We start from the raw sequence: 15582 nt of genomic DNA on the forward strand, positions 1-15582 counted from the left end.
AGTATAATATTTTAGGTGCTGTTCCTTAAATTCTTCATATTTTTTTTGGACAAAATTTAAGTATAGTATCTTAGGTGCTGTTCTTTAAATTCTCCTCTTAAGATTCAGTCATGTGATTATTTAAATAAAAAATACACTTCTGTCTCATGAAAAAAATTCATATAACTAAATCTTAAGAGAGGAACTTAAGGAACTATATTTAAGTTTTGCCATATATATGTATTAACCTTAAAGGTTTTTTCAAGGCTAAAGCATTTACCCCCAAATTACTTCCCCAACCCCTAAAAAAAAAAAACCCAAAATTACTATTAATTAAAGTTTTAATAGTATAATTGTCTTTATTTATTTATTTATTTATTTTGTTGATACAATATAATTGCCTTTCTAATCTTTTACATAGTTGTCTTGTTTTGGTAAAATTAGTATCCACTTCTCTCCCATTATTATTTTTGTTTACATAAAAACTACGATCAATTTTTGTATATTTAGTTGGCTTAATGAGACAATATTCCCTTCTTTTTAAAATTGATTTTTTTTTGAAATATAGATATTGTGGGGGGTAAAAAGACCCTGATGGGGATGTGGGCCTTTGGGCCATGCTAAAGAAGGCCGACCTGCTCTTGGGTTTAGAATTTGTTAGTACTACGGGTCGGCCCATACGCCGAGGATCCGAGGATCCAGCCGAGGGTGAATTTCTCCTCGGACGGACACTGGAGAACCAGGGACTTCATGGTAAAGGTTAGGGAATGACACGGTCAAGACCAATGGTTAAAAGGGGTGAACCCTTGAATGTCCTGGAAGCACCGATGTTAGAGAAATACCAAAGATAAAGGCTGCCACCTCCACATTAAAGACCCTGCACCTACCACCCTGGCCGCATTAATGGGGAAGTGACACCTGAACAGTGGAAGGGAAACTTCTGGTTACTATTCAAAGGCACTGAGAAAAGAAATATCTAGGCTAAGGGGGAGTTGGGGCAACACGTGTACAAAGTATCAAAAAGAGGAGTATTTAAGGAGCAACCTAGAACAGGAAGAGGGATCCCCTTTTTTGTAATCAAGAGAAAAAAGAGAAAGAGATAATATAAGAACAGCTCTCGGCTTGCGTCCGAGCAGGTTGATTTACAATATTCCTTGTTGTTTTCAAGTGTTAGCAATCTTTGACTTGTCATTTAATCCTTAGTCACTTCTAACCTGGGTTTCAAGCCCACACTCTACAAATTCATATTGTTTAAGGCTCATTGGGCCTGAGCCCGTAATTGTTCTTGGGGCCAGGTGCAATTGTGCGCTTACAATTGGCGCCGTCTGTGGGAACTCTAGTCTAGAAGAGGTAGGGATATTATGGCAGGCTTAGGCTCTTACCATGCAGAGTCACAGGGATCACAACCGGAGGACCATTTCGAGCGTCTTGAACATCGAAGGGATCGTGAGGGAAGCGTCCACACAGAGTACCCAGGCGCCAGCCATACTCATGGTGGGGGTAGCACCACTCACGAGGAGGGTTCTAAATCCATGCAGAAGGAAATTAATCGTTTGAAGAGGAAGTTACGCCGTGCTAAGCGTAGGTTTTCACCGTCCTCATCTAATCCTTCCTCGAGGAGGATAGGGGAGATGGCTACAGCTCCACGTCGAGCAACCACACCAGTGCAACGTCCTCCTGTGAGGAGAACGACCAGCCAACTCGCAGACGTAAGAAGCTTCATTCTAGGGGCTTAGGCAACGACGCTATGAGTAGGGCGTTGCACCAACTCTCTAAGTCTCCATTCACACGGAGGATTGAAAAAGGAAGGCTTCCCAGGAGGTTTACCCAGCCCACCTTTACCATCTACAATGGCCGGACTGATCCGGTGAAGCACGTGAGTCACTTCAACCAGAGGATGGCAGTGCACTCTCACAACGAGACTCTGATGTGTAAAGTTTTCCCCTCCAGCTTGGGACCTGTGGCTATGAGATGGTTTAACGGTCTTAAATCGAGGTCTATAGGCTCATTCGGGGAGCTAACTAGGGCATTCGCTTCGCGGTTCATTACGTGTAGCAGAGTCCCTCGGCCATTGGACTCGCTGCTATCCATGGCCATGAAGGAAGGGGAGACGCTGAAAGCATACTCCGACCGATACTGGGAAATGTTTAATGAAATAGATGGTGATTTTGATGAGGTGGCGCTTAATACCTTTAAGGTAGGTCTTCCTACTGACCACGACCTAAGAAAGTCTTTGACGAAAAAGCCCGTCCGCAGCGTACGCCGCCTTATGGATCGTATTGATGAGTATAAAAGGGTAGAGGAAGACCAGCAGCAGGGGAAGGGAAAGGAGAAGGTTATCCCGCAGGAGAGAAGGGATTTCAGGTCGGACAGATATCACAACAACAAGCCGAGGAGGGATTATTTCGGGCAATCCGGCTCGGCAGCACCTCAGGCTGTAAATACTGTGTTCCGAGAACCAGTGCATCAGTTACTAGAGAAAGTTCGTAAAGAGCCCTTCTTCAGATGGCCCAGCAAGATGGCAGGGGACCCTGCGAAAAGAAATCAAAACCTCTTTTGTCAGTACCATCAGGATGTGGGCCACACTACCGAGAACTGTCGGACCTTGTGGAACCATCTAGAGCAGCTCGTCAGTGAGGGAAAGTTGAAGCAGCACTTGTGTCAGCCTGCTGGGCAGGTCAGTCAAGTTGGCTCGAACAACCAGAGGAACAATTTATCTCGGCCAGCATTAGGAACAATTAATGTTATCTTCGCTGCACCTGGTAGGACCGGCTCAGGTCCCACTAGGGTGATGGCGGTTTCCCATCCTCAGGTTGAGGATGTGGGTAGCAGGCCGAAGAGGTTGAAGGGCACTTTGCCTGTCCTAGGTTTCTCCGAGGAGGATAAGGTAGGGACTATCCAGCCCCATGACAATGCTCTTGTGGTCACCCTCAGGATAGGGAACTATGATGTGAGAAGGGTGATGATAGACCAGGGCAGTGGTGCAGATATCATGTACCCTGATCTATTCAAGGGGTTAAGGTTGAAGTTGGAAGATCTTACTCCTTATGATTCGCCGCTCATAAGTTTTGAAGGGAGAGCCGTTGTGCCGAAGGGACAGATTCGTTTACCCGTTCAATCCGGCTCAGAAACGGTTGAGGTGGACTTTATTGTGGTTGACGCGTACTCTCCATATACAGCCATCCTTGCCAGGCCATGGCTGCACGCTCTTGGAGCTGTCTTCTCTACCTTGCATGTTAAAGTTAAATTTCCCTCAGGGGAATGTGTTGAAGAGGTCCTCGGCAGCCAATCGGTGGCCAGGCAATGCATATCGGCTGCTGTCCTGCATCAGACGAAGGCCGAATCTTCGGCTCTGATCACCAAAGGTTTATAGCAATTAACTGCTCCCGGTTCATCTGGGATGGCGACAGGAGAGGAGACATATTGTGAGGAGTTAGAGAAGTTTCCAGTAGCCGATGACCCAGAGAGGTTCTTCCAAGTCGGTGTACTTTTGCCACACCAAGAGAAGATGGAATTGTTAGAATTCTTGAAGGACAATGTTGATGTTTTTGTTTGGGATCCTTATGAAGCTCCAGGCGTTGATCCGAGCTTCATTTGTCATCACTTAAATGTCAACCCAGCTATCGTTCCGAGAAGGCAGCCACCTCGGCGATCTTCCAGGGAACATTCCGAGGCTGTGAAGGAAGAGGTTCTTAAACTTAAAAGGGCTAGTACTATCAAAGAGGTTTTCTACCCCGAGTGGTTGGCCCATACGGTTGTTGTCAAAAAGAAGAATGGAACGTGGAGGGTATGTGTGGACTTCACTGATCTGAACAAGGCCTGTCCTAAAGATTCGTTCCCAATGCCACGTATTGATCAACTGGTGGATGCCACTGTCGGACATCCTCGGATGAGTTTTTTGGACGCCTTCCAGGGTTACCACCAGATTCCCTTAGCATTAGAGGACCAGGAGAAAACTGCCTTCATTACACCGACGGGAAATTATCATTATAAGGTCATGCCATTCGGCTTGAAGAATGCTGGGGCTACCTATCAAAGGATGATGACCAGAATGTTCGAACAGCAAATGGGGAAAACCATTGAAGTATATGTCGACGATATGGTGGTGAAAAGCAAAACAATACCCTCACACGTGAAAGATTTGGTCGATACTTTTCAGATATTGAGAAAGTACAAGTTGCGCCTCAACGCCTCAAAGTGCTCTTTCGGCGTGGGGTCTGAAAAATTTTTGGGATACATGATTACTCATAGAGGCATAGAGGTAAATCCGGTGCAGGTCAAGGCTATTCAGGACTTGCAGCCTCCTCGGAACCCAAAAGAGATTCAAAAGTTAACGGGAATGATTGCCGCCTTGAATAGGTTCATATCTCGGTCAGCTGACCGGTGTCGTCCTTTCTTCCAACTGTTGAATAAGTGGAAAGGATTTCGATGGACCGAGGACTGCGAGTTAGCTTTTCAACAGCTCAAGCAATATCTTTCTCGGCCACCCATTCTGTCTCGTCCGGAGGCACATGAGATTTTGTTTGCTTATCTGGCTGTGGCCGTCCACGCGGTCAGCCTGGTCCTGATAAGAGATGATAACGGGGTGCAAAGACCGGTATATTATGTTAGTAAGTCTTTAGGTGATGCTGATGTGCGTTATCAACCCTTAGAGAAAGCGCTCCTGGCCGTGGTTTATGCCACGCGAAAGCTTCCCCATTATTTTCAGTCTCACACAGTGGTTGTTCTAACTCAATTGCCCTTCAAGGCAGTGCTGCGTAGCGCCGACTACTCACGAAGGATAGCAAAGTGGGGGACCATCCTGGGGGCTTTTGATGTTAAGTACAAGCCTCGCACTTTGGTGAAGGGCCAGGTCCTTGCTGACTTGGTGGCAGGGTTTACTGAACCATTGCTAGAAGAAGCTCTGAAGGAAGCACACATGGATGCAAAATCAGTTGGAGTGATCACGGCCGCAGTGCCCTCGGCTTGGAAAGTGTATGTGGATGGGGCTACTAATCAGAGAGGGTCTAGTATTGGACTTGTTCTAATGTCCCTTGAAGGAATTGTCTTTGAAAAATCTTTAAGATTGGCCTTCTCGGCTACTAACAATGAGGCCGAGTATGAAACAGTCTTGGTAGGCATGCAGATGGTACGTAAGATGGGTGGAAAGGAAGTCCATGTCTTCTCGGACTCTCAACTAGTGGTCGGCCAGGTCATGGGGACCATGGAGGCTAGAGACCCTAGAATGCAGGAATATTTGGCCCAGATCAAGCGCCAACAACCTGAATTTGACTCCTTCGCCTTAACTCATATCTCTCGGAGCGGAAACACCCATGCAGACTCCTTAGCCACGCTGGCAACTACCTCGGCTCAAGGTTTACCTAGGGTTATCCTCGTTGAGGATTTACTAAAACCCTCTGTTGTCATTGCCAACGCACCTCGCATCCATCTAATAAGGCCTGGACCTAGTTGGATTGACCCGGTCATATCTTTTCTTAGGAATGATGTCCTTCCTGAGGACAAATCTGAAGCAGATAAGATACGCCGAAAGGCGTCGCATTTCTGGTTGTCCGAGGACCAGAAACTGTACAAACGATCCTTTTCAGGACCGTACTTGTTGTGTGTACACCCTGACTCAACGGAAGGGCTTCTGGAAGAACTGCATGAAGGGATTTGTGGCAGCCACACCGGGGGAAGATCCTTAGCCCACAGAGCTCTAACTCAGGGTTATTGGTGGCCCAATATGCAAAGGGAGGCTCAAGACTATGCCAGGAAATGCGATCAGTGTCAGAGGTTCGCCCCTAATATTCATCAACCTGGAGTTCTTAACCCCCTTTCCAGTCCTTGGCCCTTCGCACAGTGGGGACTAGACATAGTTGGGCCATTCCCGAGGGCAACAAGTAATAAAAGATGGCTTCTCGTGGGAACAGACTATTTCACTAAATGGGTTGAGGCCGAGCCCTTAGCAAACACTAGAGATGTTGACTCCAAGAAGTTTGTCTGGAAAAACATCGTCACTAGATTTGGTATACCACACACACTCATCTCAGACAACGGTGTCCAGTTCGATAGTAAGGCTTTTAGGAAGTATTGTGGTGACATGGGTATCATAAATAGATATTCCACTCCAGTTTATCCTCAAGGAAATGGGCAAGCCGAGGCCGTTAACAAGGTCATTGTCAGTGGGCTGAAGAAAAGGTTGGACGATGCGAAAGGCAGATGGGTAGAAGAGCTTCCTCATGTTCTGTGGACGTATCGGACCACACCGCGCAGGTCCACTGGAGAAACGCCATTCTCTATGACTTTTGGGGCCGAGGCGGTGATACCTTTGGAATACGGTTTTCCTACCTTAAAGACAAGTTCTTTTAGCCCGGAGAACAACGATGGACTCCTGGAGAAAGGTCTTGATTTATTTGAGGAACGACGCGAGGCAGCTATGGTTCAAATGGCTTACTATCAATAGAAGCTAAAACGAGGATATGATGCCCACGTGAGGCTAAGGCCACTTGCACCTGGTGATCTTGTGCTAAGAAAAGTTGTTGGCACCTCTAAAAACTCAGCTTGGGGTAAGCTAGGACCCAACTGGGAAGGCCCCTATCGCATTGTTTCAGTAGCAGGCATAGGGTCATATCGGCTAGCTGACCTAGACGAAAGAATTGTACCACGCCCATGGAATGTAAATAATCTTAGAATGTATTATTATTAATAAAATGTGCTTTTTTCAGTTAACATTTCGAAGTTATAAGTACCTCTGACGCATGCAGTTACTGTTCTAAAGAATCAAACAGAAACTTGGTTAAGTGCAGTCCTCGGACCACAAACCTTGTGGAAATTGATATCTTGTCATTTGTTAAACAGAACCTTAGTTATGCCGGGTCCTCGGACCTCCTACTTTGGGAAAATTAACATTTGAAGCTACTATCTTTAAGAATCAAACAGAAACTTGGTTAAGTGCAGTCCTCGGACCACAAACCTTGTGGAAATTGATATCTTGTCATTTGTTAAACAGAACCTTAGTTATGCGGGTCCTCGGACCTCCTACTTTGGGAAAATTAACATTTGAAGCTACTATCTTTAAGAATCAAACAGAAACTTGGTTAAGTGCAGTCCTCGGACCACAAACCTTGTGAAAATTGATATCTTGTCATTTGTTAAACAGAACCTTAGTTATGCCGGGTCCTCGGACCTCCCACTTTGGGAAAATTAACATTTGAAGCTACTATCTTTAAGAATCAAACAGAAATTTGGTTAAGTGCAGTCCTCGGACCACAAACCTTGTGGAAATTGATATCTTGACATTTGTTAAACAGAACCTCAGTTATGCCGGGTTCCCGGACCTCCTACTTTGGGAAATTTAACGTTTGAAGTTATGACTATCAATAACCAAACAAGAACTTGTCCAAGTACAGTCCTCGGATCACAAATCTTGTTGGTGTCCTTGCCCTTATCACACATGTTAAGGAAATTATTACTTCTCCATTTGTTAAAATTGGATCTTCGGTTCTTTATTTTTGAGTGTCAAATCTGTTCAGATTATAAAAGTTTGATCTTTATGTGAGTTATTTGCACGGTGACACTTTTTAATATCTAAAGTTATATGATAATTTTTTAAGTCATGATGGTTTGCATGGTAGAGTGGCATTCCTTGTGATTACTTGTTATTACGAACTTTCATGGCAAACATAAAGAAAAAAAAGTAAAGCAAAGGCAGTAATAATGAAGGCCGAATAAAAGGTTTTTCATTAAGCATGTACAAAGAAGAGGAATATAAAAGTTCCTAGACTGGGCCCTAAGCTAGGGAAGGGGAGCTTGATGGGAGCTGCTGCCATCCTCAGTACTCTTCAAATCCAATTCAAAGGTTGATAAGGCTTGTTTCACTTTGTTTGTTGAAGGCATGAGGGGCTCCAGGCTCCAAGCTTGATGGGAGCTACTGCCATCCTCATCACGCTTGTCTTCCTCTTTATGGGAACCTTCAAGTTCTGTAGGAGTAGGAGCAAGCTCTTGAACCACCGGAGGAAGAGTAGGAGAGGCAGGGACAGGAGGGTCTTCAATTTCTTGAATGTCTAGGGGAAGCCAAATATTTTCGGGCTTCCTCAATTCGGAAACTTGAGGAACCCCTGCTATATTCATGGCCTCCCCTCAGACTTGCTGACAGTATTCACGGCACAAGGCCGCGAAAGTTTCTGTCAGCTCCTCTTGGGTTTTGGTGACCCCCTCCTGATAACTGGCCTTCTTCGCGGCCTCCATGGCGTGCTTGTGGGCGTGAGCTTCCTCTTTAGCCAGCGCAAGCTCCTTTTCAAGATCGGAGCGTGCCTGTTGGATTTGGGCAAGCTCGTCCTCCTTTTGATGGAGGAGCTTACGCTGCGCCTCCACTTGACTCTCCATTGTCTTCAAGCTGGCCTTGTCGCCGTCTCTCTCTCTCTTCAGATCGGCCAGCTGTGAAGTGAGCCTTCCTTTCTCTGCCAGGGCCTGGCCCAGAGACTTTTCTGCTTCTTGTCTCAACTCCTGCTCCATCCCAGCACGCTTTCGAGAGTCCTCCACGAATTTCTCGGCCGTAAAAACTTCTTGGATGGACTGAAAAAGGGTTAAGAAGGTTAAATGCAACGAAATGCTTATAAATAAGTGTAGAAAACAAAAGTGTACAATTGGAGTTTACCAGAGCTAAACCCCTTTTTAACGAGAGGAATAGCTGCGGATGGCCCATCTTCTCCAAAGACTCCATGTCCTTGGGCAGCAGAAGAGAATGCTCCAGCACCTCGGCTAAGTGGTGGGCGTGGCCTTGTTGCACTGCTCTGATGCTGGAGTGGCAGGGAATAGGGGCGCCGTCCAGTCTCAAATCAGGAGACCAGACGGCTGGCGCTCGTCGCACCTCAGCCACTTCTCTGATCTCCCCACTCTCAACCGAGCGGGCGCGCCCTTCGCCTTTATCTGGCTTCTGCTGTTGGGCCAGCGGCGGTTGATGCTTTATTTTCTTTGCCTTCTCCCCACCAGCCACCTCGGCGTCCACCTTTCTCTTCTTCTTAGGATCGTCGGTGGGAGGCTTAGTGTCGGCTAGAGGAGGAGGAGGTGGTGGCAAGGCAGGATGAGCTTGGGACCCCCTCGCACCCTTCTTTGCCACCCGGGCACCTCTGTCGGACATGAGATCCTTAAGCGTGTCCATTTCTTCTTCGATTGAACTATCGTCTGGACGCGCTATCACTAGACCTGCAATCCCTGAGGCCTCGGCTTCTTCTTCTTCCTCCTCGGCGGAGAGGATAACAAATGGGTTTCCGCGAGGTCGTGGAGAGCCCTCGAACTGAAATTGTTCTATCTCCTCGTCCAAAGTGTTAGAAGAGGACACCTGCTCCTCCGGGATGGCAATGACCTGAGAATGTACGGCGAGGGGAACTGCCGCTATGGGCTGGTTGTACAACACGGTGTGAGGGGCGTCGGGGAGATCGCGGTCGTCCAAAAAGTTGGGCCGAGCTACGTTTATTTTCCTTCGCCTTCGGTCACCTGCGATTATGGCGTTTTCTATCTCCTGGAAGTCCGAAGAGATGGGAGTGTACCCCAGAATCAGATGAGCGGCTCTAAGTTGTAAGTCCTCGCTGACAAACACCTCGGAGCGAAGTACTCGGTTTAGATCGACAACACTGCAGTGGCTCAAGCGTGGACGCACGTGTTGTTTATCTGCAAAGAAAGATGTGAAAGTGAACAACATGGTCAGATTCACATAGCAAGTGATAAAGTTAAACAAATATAAACACATATTAGTGTGTATGTTTGTGAGTATTAAAGGAAGTTGTGAGGTGGGGAGGTTAATCCTAAGGTGTCGCACCTGGATCTCCCCACTCAATTGGGCAGTGGAGGCCGTCGTGCCAGTTCCCAGAGACGATCAGGTAGTCGTCCTTCATGCCTTTGTTGGATTTGGGCAGACAGGAGATTAGCCTAACGACACTGGAGCGAGACTTAATGTAATAACCTACATTGGAAAGTTTATGGGACTCGTACAGAAAGACGACGTCGTGCCAGGTGAGGTTTAAACCCATCTGCTCGTTTAGAGCATCGACACTACCCAAAACTCTAAAAACGTTTGGGAGGCACTGATCGGGACACAACCGGTGGTTGCGAAGGTACTCCCTAGTTACAGGTCTCATTGGGAGGGTCATCCCACCCTCTATAAAGGCTATCATTGGGATGATCACTTCTCCCTCTTTTCTAGAACCGGCCACGGCTCCTGCCGGACAATATTCTAAACCTACATCGCCAGGAATGTGATACTTGGCTCTGAAGCCTTCCATTCCCGCGGCGGTATCAACTAGACACTTAAACCTACCCATCAGAAAGGAGCGAAAGGCTAAACTCTAAAGGGGAGAATGTCTACGAGGACAGCCGAGGACTATGTCTGAGGAGAAAAGGTTAAGAGTAGAGAGAGCAAAAACTTACAAAGTTGAAGGTGTGCAAATTTCCACGGTTTTTTGCAGGTAAAGTATGATTGCTGATGTTTTAATGGGATTAGCCCCTGGGAAATTAAATGAAGGCGCAGGTTCCCGAAGCGTCACGATGTGCGGAAAAGCGGCCTCAAAATTATTTTCGTCCCGCCCAAATTTTCGTGGAGTAACGAGGACCGCCGGATACCCATCTCACCGTTGAACGTGGGGGACAAAGTGTAGCTTACAGCAATAAATGGGCGCGTTTTTGAAAATTAAACCGCTAAGTGGCATCTTCTGGGACGCGAAACGATTTCCACACGTGCAATCATTCACAAAGTGTGTGGAGTAAGTTCTCGTCAGGTCAAAACCCTATTTTTCTCCTCGGACGTTGAAAATTAGAGTTTTGAGGGGCTATTGTGGGGGGTAAAAAGACCCTGATGGGGATGTGGACCTTTGGGCCATGCTAAAGAAGGCCGACCTGCTCTTGGGTTTAGAATTTTTTAGTACTACGGGTCGGCCCATACACCGAGGATCCGAGGATCCAGCCGAGGGTGAATTTCTCCTCGGACGGACACTGGAGAACCAGGGACTTCATGGTAAAGGTTAGGGAATGACACGGTCAAGACCAATGGTTAAAAGGGGTGAACCCTTGAATGTCCTAGAAGCACCGATGTTAGAGAAATACCAAAGATAAAGGCTGCCACCTCCACATTAAAGACCCTGCACCTACCACCCTGGCCGCATTAATGGGGAAGTGACACCTGAACAGTGGAAGGGAAATTTCTGGTTACTATTCAAAGGCACTGAGGAAAGAAATATCTAGGCTAAGGGGGAGTTGGGGCAACACGTGTACAAAGTATCAAAAAGAGGAATATTTAAGGAGCAACCTAGAACAGGAAGAGGGATCCCCTTTTTTGTAATCAAGAGAAAAAAGAGAAAGAGATAATATAAGAACAGCTCTCGACTTGCGTCCGAGTAGGTTGATTTACAATATTCCTTATTGTTTTCAAGTGTTAGCAATCTTTGACTTGTCATTTAATCCTTAGTCACTTCTAACCTGGGTTTCAAGCCCACACTCTACAAATTCATATTGTTTAAGGCTCATTGGGCCTGAGCCTGTAACTGTTCTTGGGGCCAGGTGCAATTGTGCGCTTACAGATATAATAGTATTTCAAACTTATGATAATAAATTTTATGATAATTGCACTTTATTAACAAAACAAGAGAAAATATCATTCTCAGAAAAACAAAACAAGACATCTATTGATATTTGGTGTATGATCCTTTAAATCAAAATTATTTATTTTAAAATAAGATACCTTACCATTGAGCTAAATTAATATCTACTTTACCTAAATTAATATCAACTTTAATTAATACTTTATGTTTGAACTTTGTGATGACATTTGTTGTTTGTAAAAATTTCTAAACCTTTGATTACTCGACTTTCTAAATTATATTTTTATATATTGGCCAAATACCCTTTCAAGTTCGATTATAATTTTGCACAATTGTCTGTCAGTTTGTGTATGTTGATATTTCATTTCAGGGCATGACTCTTTTATTAGTGTAAAGGTAGGAATCAATCTAGAAGTTTGACCCATAAATTTCTATAAACATGCGTTAAAACAAACTACGCATTAAAGAATTTAAAGTAATGGTTCTTTCTTTCTTATTTTTTATTGATGGGGATATTTTAGTCAGATAAAGTTGGCTGAAAGGCAGAAGGCAAGGGAGACAGACGACCTCTACAGGGTCGTCGGTTTCACAAAAATGACGGAGGGCCTTAATCACCAATGGCACCTTCAAAAGCATGAAGCCCACAAAACCGACGGGAGAAGTTGGAGCGACGATGGGCCATAAGACCGACGGGACCGTGAAGCCGACGGGTCTTACGTAACTGTGCATAGTCCCCACGCACGCTCATAATGTCCATGTATCACTTGCTGGTGAAGTTCCCTATGGAGTACGGGATAGGGGAAGCATGAGGGGACCAAATGGCCACTCGCGAATGTTATGTTGCCATGTTGGAAATGGATGACCACCTACAGGCCTTGAATATCAATTATTAATAACTGATGGTACACTACTCCTTCAGCTTCAGGCTTATAAGGCAGCAAGTGGGGGAGGATCTTTGCGATGTGGGACAATAAGAAGTTTCCAGGGAGTAAGCAATAAGTTTTCCTGGAGTACAAAAATTGCCCACACAACTATAAGATTAAATTACAATTTTACTACTGTAAGTGCACAATTGCACCTGGACCCAAAGAAGATTATGGGCTCAGGCCCAATGAGCCTTAAACAATAAAATTTGTAGAGTGTGGACTTGAAATCTAGGTTAGAGGTACTGAGAACCTGACAACAGCCTGAGAGTTACAAACACTTGTGAATAACAATTGTTAATTGCAAATAGGCCTCCTCGAATGTAAGTCGAGGACCAACTCTGCATTATTTCTCTTTCTTTCTTACAGGTTACAATCCTTAATTTCCTTTCTTTTTCTTTAAAGAGAGAGAGTGAGCGAGAGAGATCTCCTCCTCTTTTGCATTCCTCCCCCTTAAATACCCCTTTTTCTGATGCCTTTTGGGACCTTGACTAGAAGTTTCTGCCCTACTGTTCAGGAGTCACTTCCCCATTAATGCGGCCAGGGAGGTAGGTGCAGAGCCTTTAATGCGGAGGTGGCAGCCTTTGCACTTGATATTTTCTTTAACACTGGTGTATCTAGAAGGTTCAGGGCCTCCCCCTTTTAACCATTAGTCTTTCTAGAGTTGTGCCTTGACCTTCATAATGAAGTCTTGAGTTCTCTTGGATCTGTCCGAGGAGAAACTCGCCCTCTGCTGTACCCTCGGATCCTCGGCTTATGGGCCAATTCGTAGAGTTTAATTATGGAGCAGGTCGGCCCTCCATGCTACAGTCTAAAGGCCCATATGCCCATTTGGGTCCTTTTACTCCCCACAATAGCCCCTCAAAACTCTATTTTTCATCATCCGAGGAGAAAAATAGGGTTTTGATCCAACGAAAACTTTCCCCACACGTTCCGTAAATAACTATGCGTGTGAAGACCGTTTTGCGTTCCAGAGGATGCCACTTGGCAGTTTTATTTTCAAAAACGCGCGCATTTATTTCTGTAAGTTATACCTTGTCTCCCACGTTCAACGGTGAGATGAGCATCCAACGGTCCTTGTTACTCCATGAAAATTTGGGCGGGACAAGTACAATTTCGAGGCCACTTCCCGCACGTCGTGACGCTTCGGGAACCTGTGCCCTCATTTATTTCTCCAGAAGCTAATCCCATCAAAACATCAGCAATCACCTTTTGTCTGCAGAAATCCGTGGAAATTTGCATAACTCGAAATTTGTAAGTTCTCATTTCTTTTCTCTTAACCCTTTCTCCTCGGACCCTGTCCTCGGCTCCCCTTATAACCATTCTCCCTATTAGAATTTAGCCTTTTGTTCCTTTCTGATGGGAAAGTTCAAGTGTCTAGTTGATACCGCCGTTGGGATGGAAGGTTTTAGAGCCAAGTACCATATTCCCAGCGACGTAGGTTTAAAATACTGCCCGGCGGAAGCCGTGGCCGGTTCTAGGAAAATCGGAGAGGTCATCATCCCTATGGTCGCCTTCGTAGAAGGTGGGATGACCCTCCCAATGAAACCCGTAACTAGAGAGTACCTCCGCAACCATCGGTTGTGTCCCGATCAGTGCGCTCCAAACGTTTTTAGAGTTTTAGGTAGCGTCGACACTCTAAATGAGCAAATGGGTCTGAACCTCACCTGGCATGATATCGTCTTTATGTACGAATGCCACAAACTCACTGGAGTGGGCTATTATATCAAATCCCACTCCAGCGTAGTTAGGTTGATTTCTTGTTTGCCCAAGTCCAATAAAGGCATGAAGGATGACTATCTCATCGTCTCTGACAACTGGCATGACGGCCCCCACTGCCCAGTTGAGTGGGGAGATCCAGGTGCGACACCTTAGGATTTAACTTCCCACCCCATAACTCCCTAAATCATCTAGGAACATGCACTCGCATTTACTTAAGCGTCTAGCTTTAATTCATTATATACTCTACGCATCTGATCATGTTTGTTTATTTGGATGTTTTTCTTTGCAGATAAACAAAACGTGCGCCCCCGCCTAAGCCACTGCAATGTTGCAGATTTGAATCGAGTGCTCCGCTCCGAAGTGTTCGTCAGTGCAGACTTACAACTTAGAGCGGCTCACTTGATTCTGGGGTACGATCCCATATCCTCGGACTTCCAGGCAATAGAGAACGCCATCATTGCCGGTGACTGGCAGCGTAGAAAGATTCACGTAGCCAGACCACACTTCCTGGCCGACCAAGACCTCCCTGACATCCCTAACACCATACTGTACTTACAACCGATTGCTGCGGTCCCTCTAGCTACACACTCCCAGGCAACTGTTGTCCCAGAGGAGCAAGTGTCTTCGTCAAACACGTTGGACGAGGAGATCGACAGGTTCCAACTCGAGGACGTTCCACGACCTCGCGGAAGCCCGTTCGTTGTTCTTTCCGACGAGGAAGAAGAAGCTGCTGAGGCCTCTGGGATCGCGGGTCTAGTGATAGCGCGTCCAGACGACAGTTCCATTGAAGAAGAGATGGACAAGCTAAAGGACCTTATGACCGATAGAGGCGCCCGAGTGGCAAAGAAGGGAGCAGGAGGGTCCCAAGCTCCCCCTGCCTTGCCACCACCCTCTCCTCCAGCTGAGCCAAAACCTCCCACTGACGATTCTAAGAAGAAAAGAAAAGTGGATGCCGAGGGGGCTGGTGGCGAGAAGCCAAAGAAGCTGAAACAGTAGCCACCGCCGGCCCAGCAGCAGAAGCTGGACAAGGGCAAAGGACGCGCCCGCTCAGTTAAAAGTGGGGAGACCAGGGACGTGGCCGAGGTGGGTCGAGCACCAGCCACCTAGTCTCCTGACTTGAGGCTGGACGGGGCCCCAATTCCCTGCCACTCCAGCATTAGGGCAGTCCAACAAGGCCACGCCCACCACCTGGCCGAGGTGCTGGAGCATCCTCTTCTGCTGCCCAAGGACATGGAGTCCTTGGAGAAGATGGGCCAGCCGCAGCTGTTCCTCTCGTTAAAAAGGGGTTTAGCTCTGGTAAGTTCCATCTTACACTTATATTCTATATTGGTTTGTAAACACTTCACTGCATTTAACCTCCTAACATTTTTGCAGTCCATCCAAGAGGT

Source organism: Castanea sativa, chromosome 1 (assembly GCF_040712315.1).
Source record: "Castanea sativa cultivar Marrone di Chiusa Pesio chromosome 1, ASM4071231v1".
Taxonomy (NCBI): Eukaryota; Viridiplantae; Streptophyta; class Magnoliopsida; order Fagales; family Fagaceae; genus Castanea; species Castanea sativa.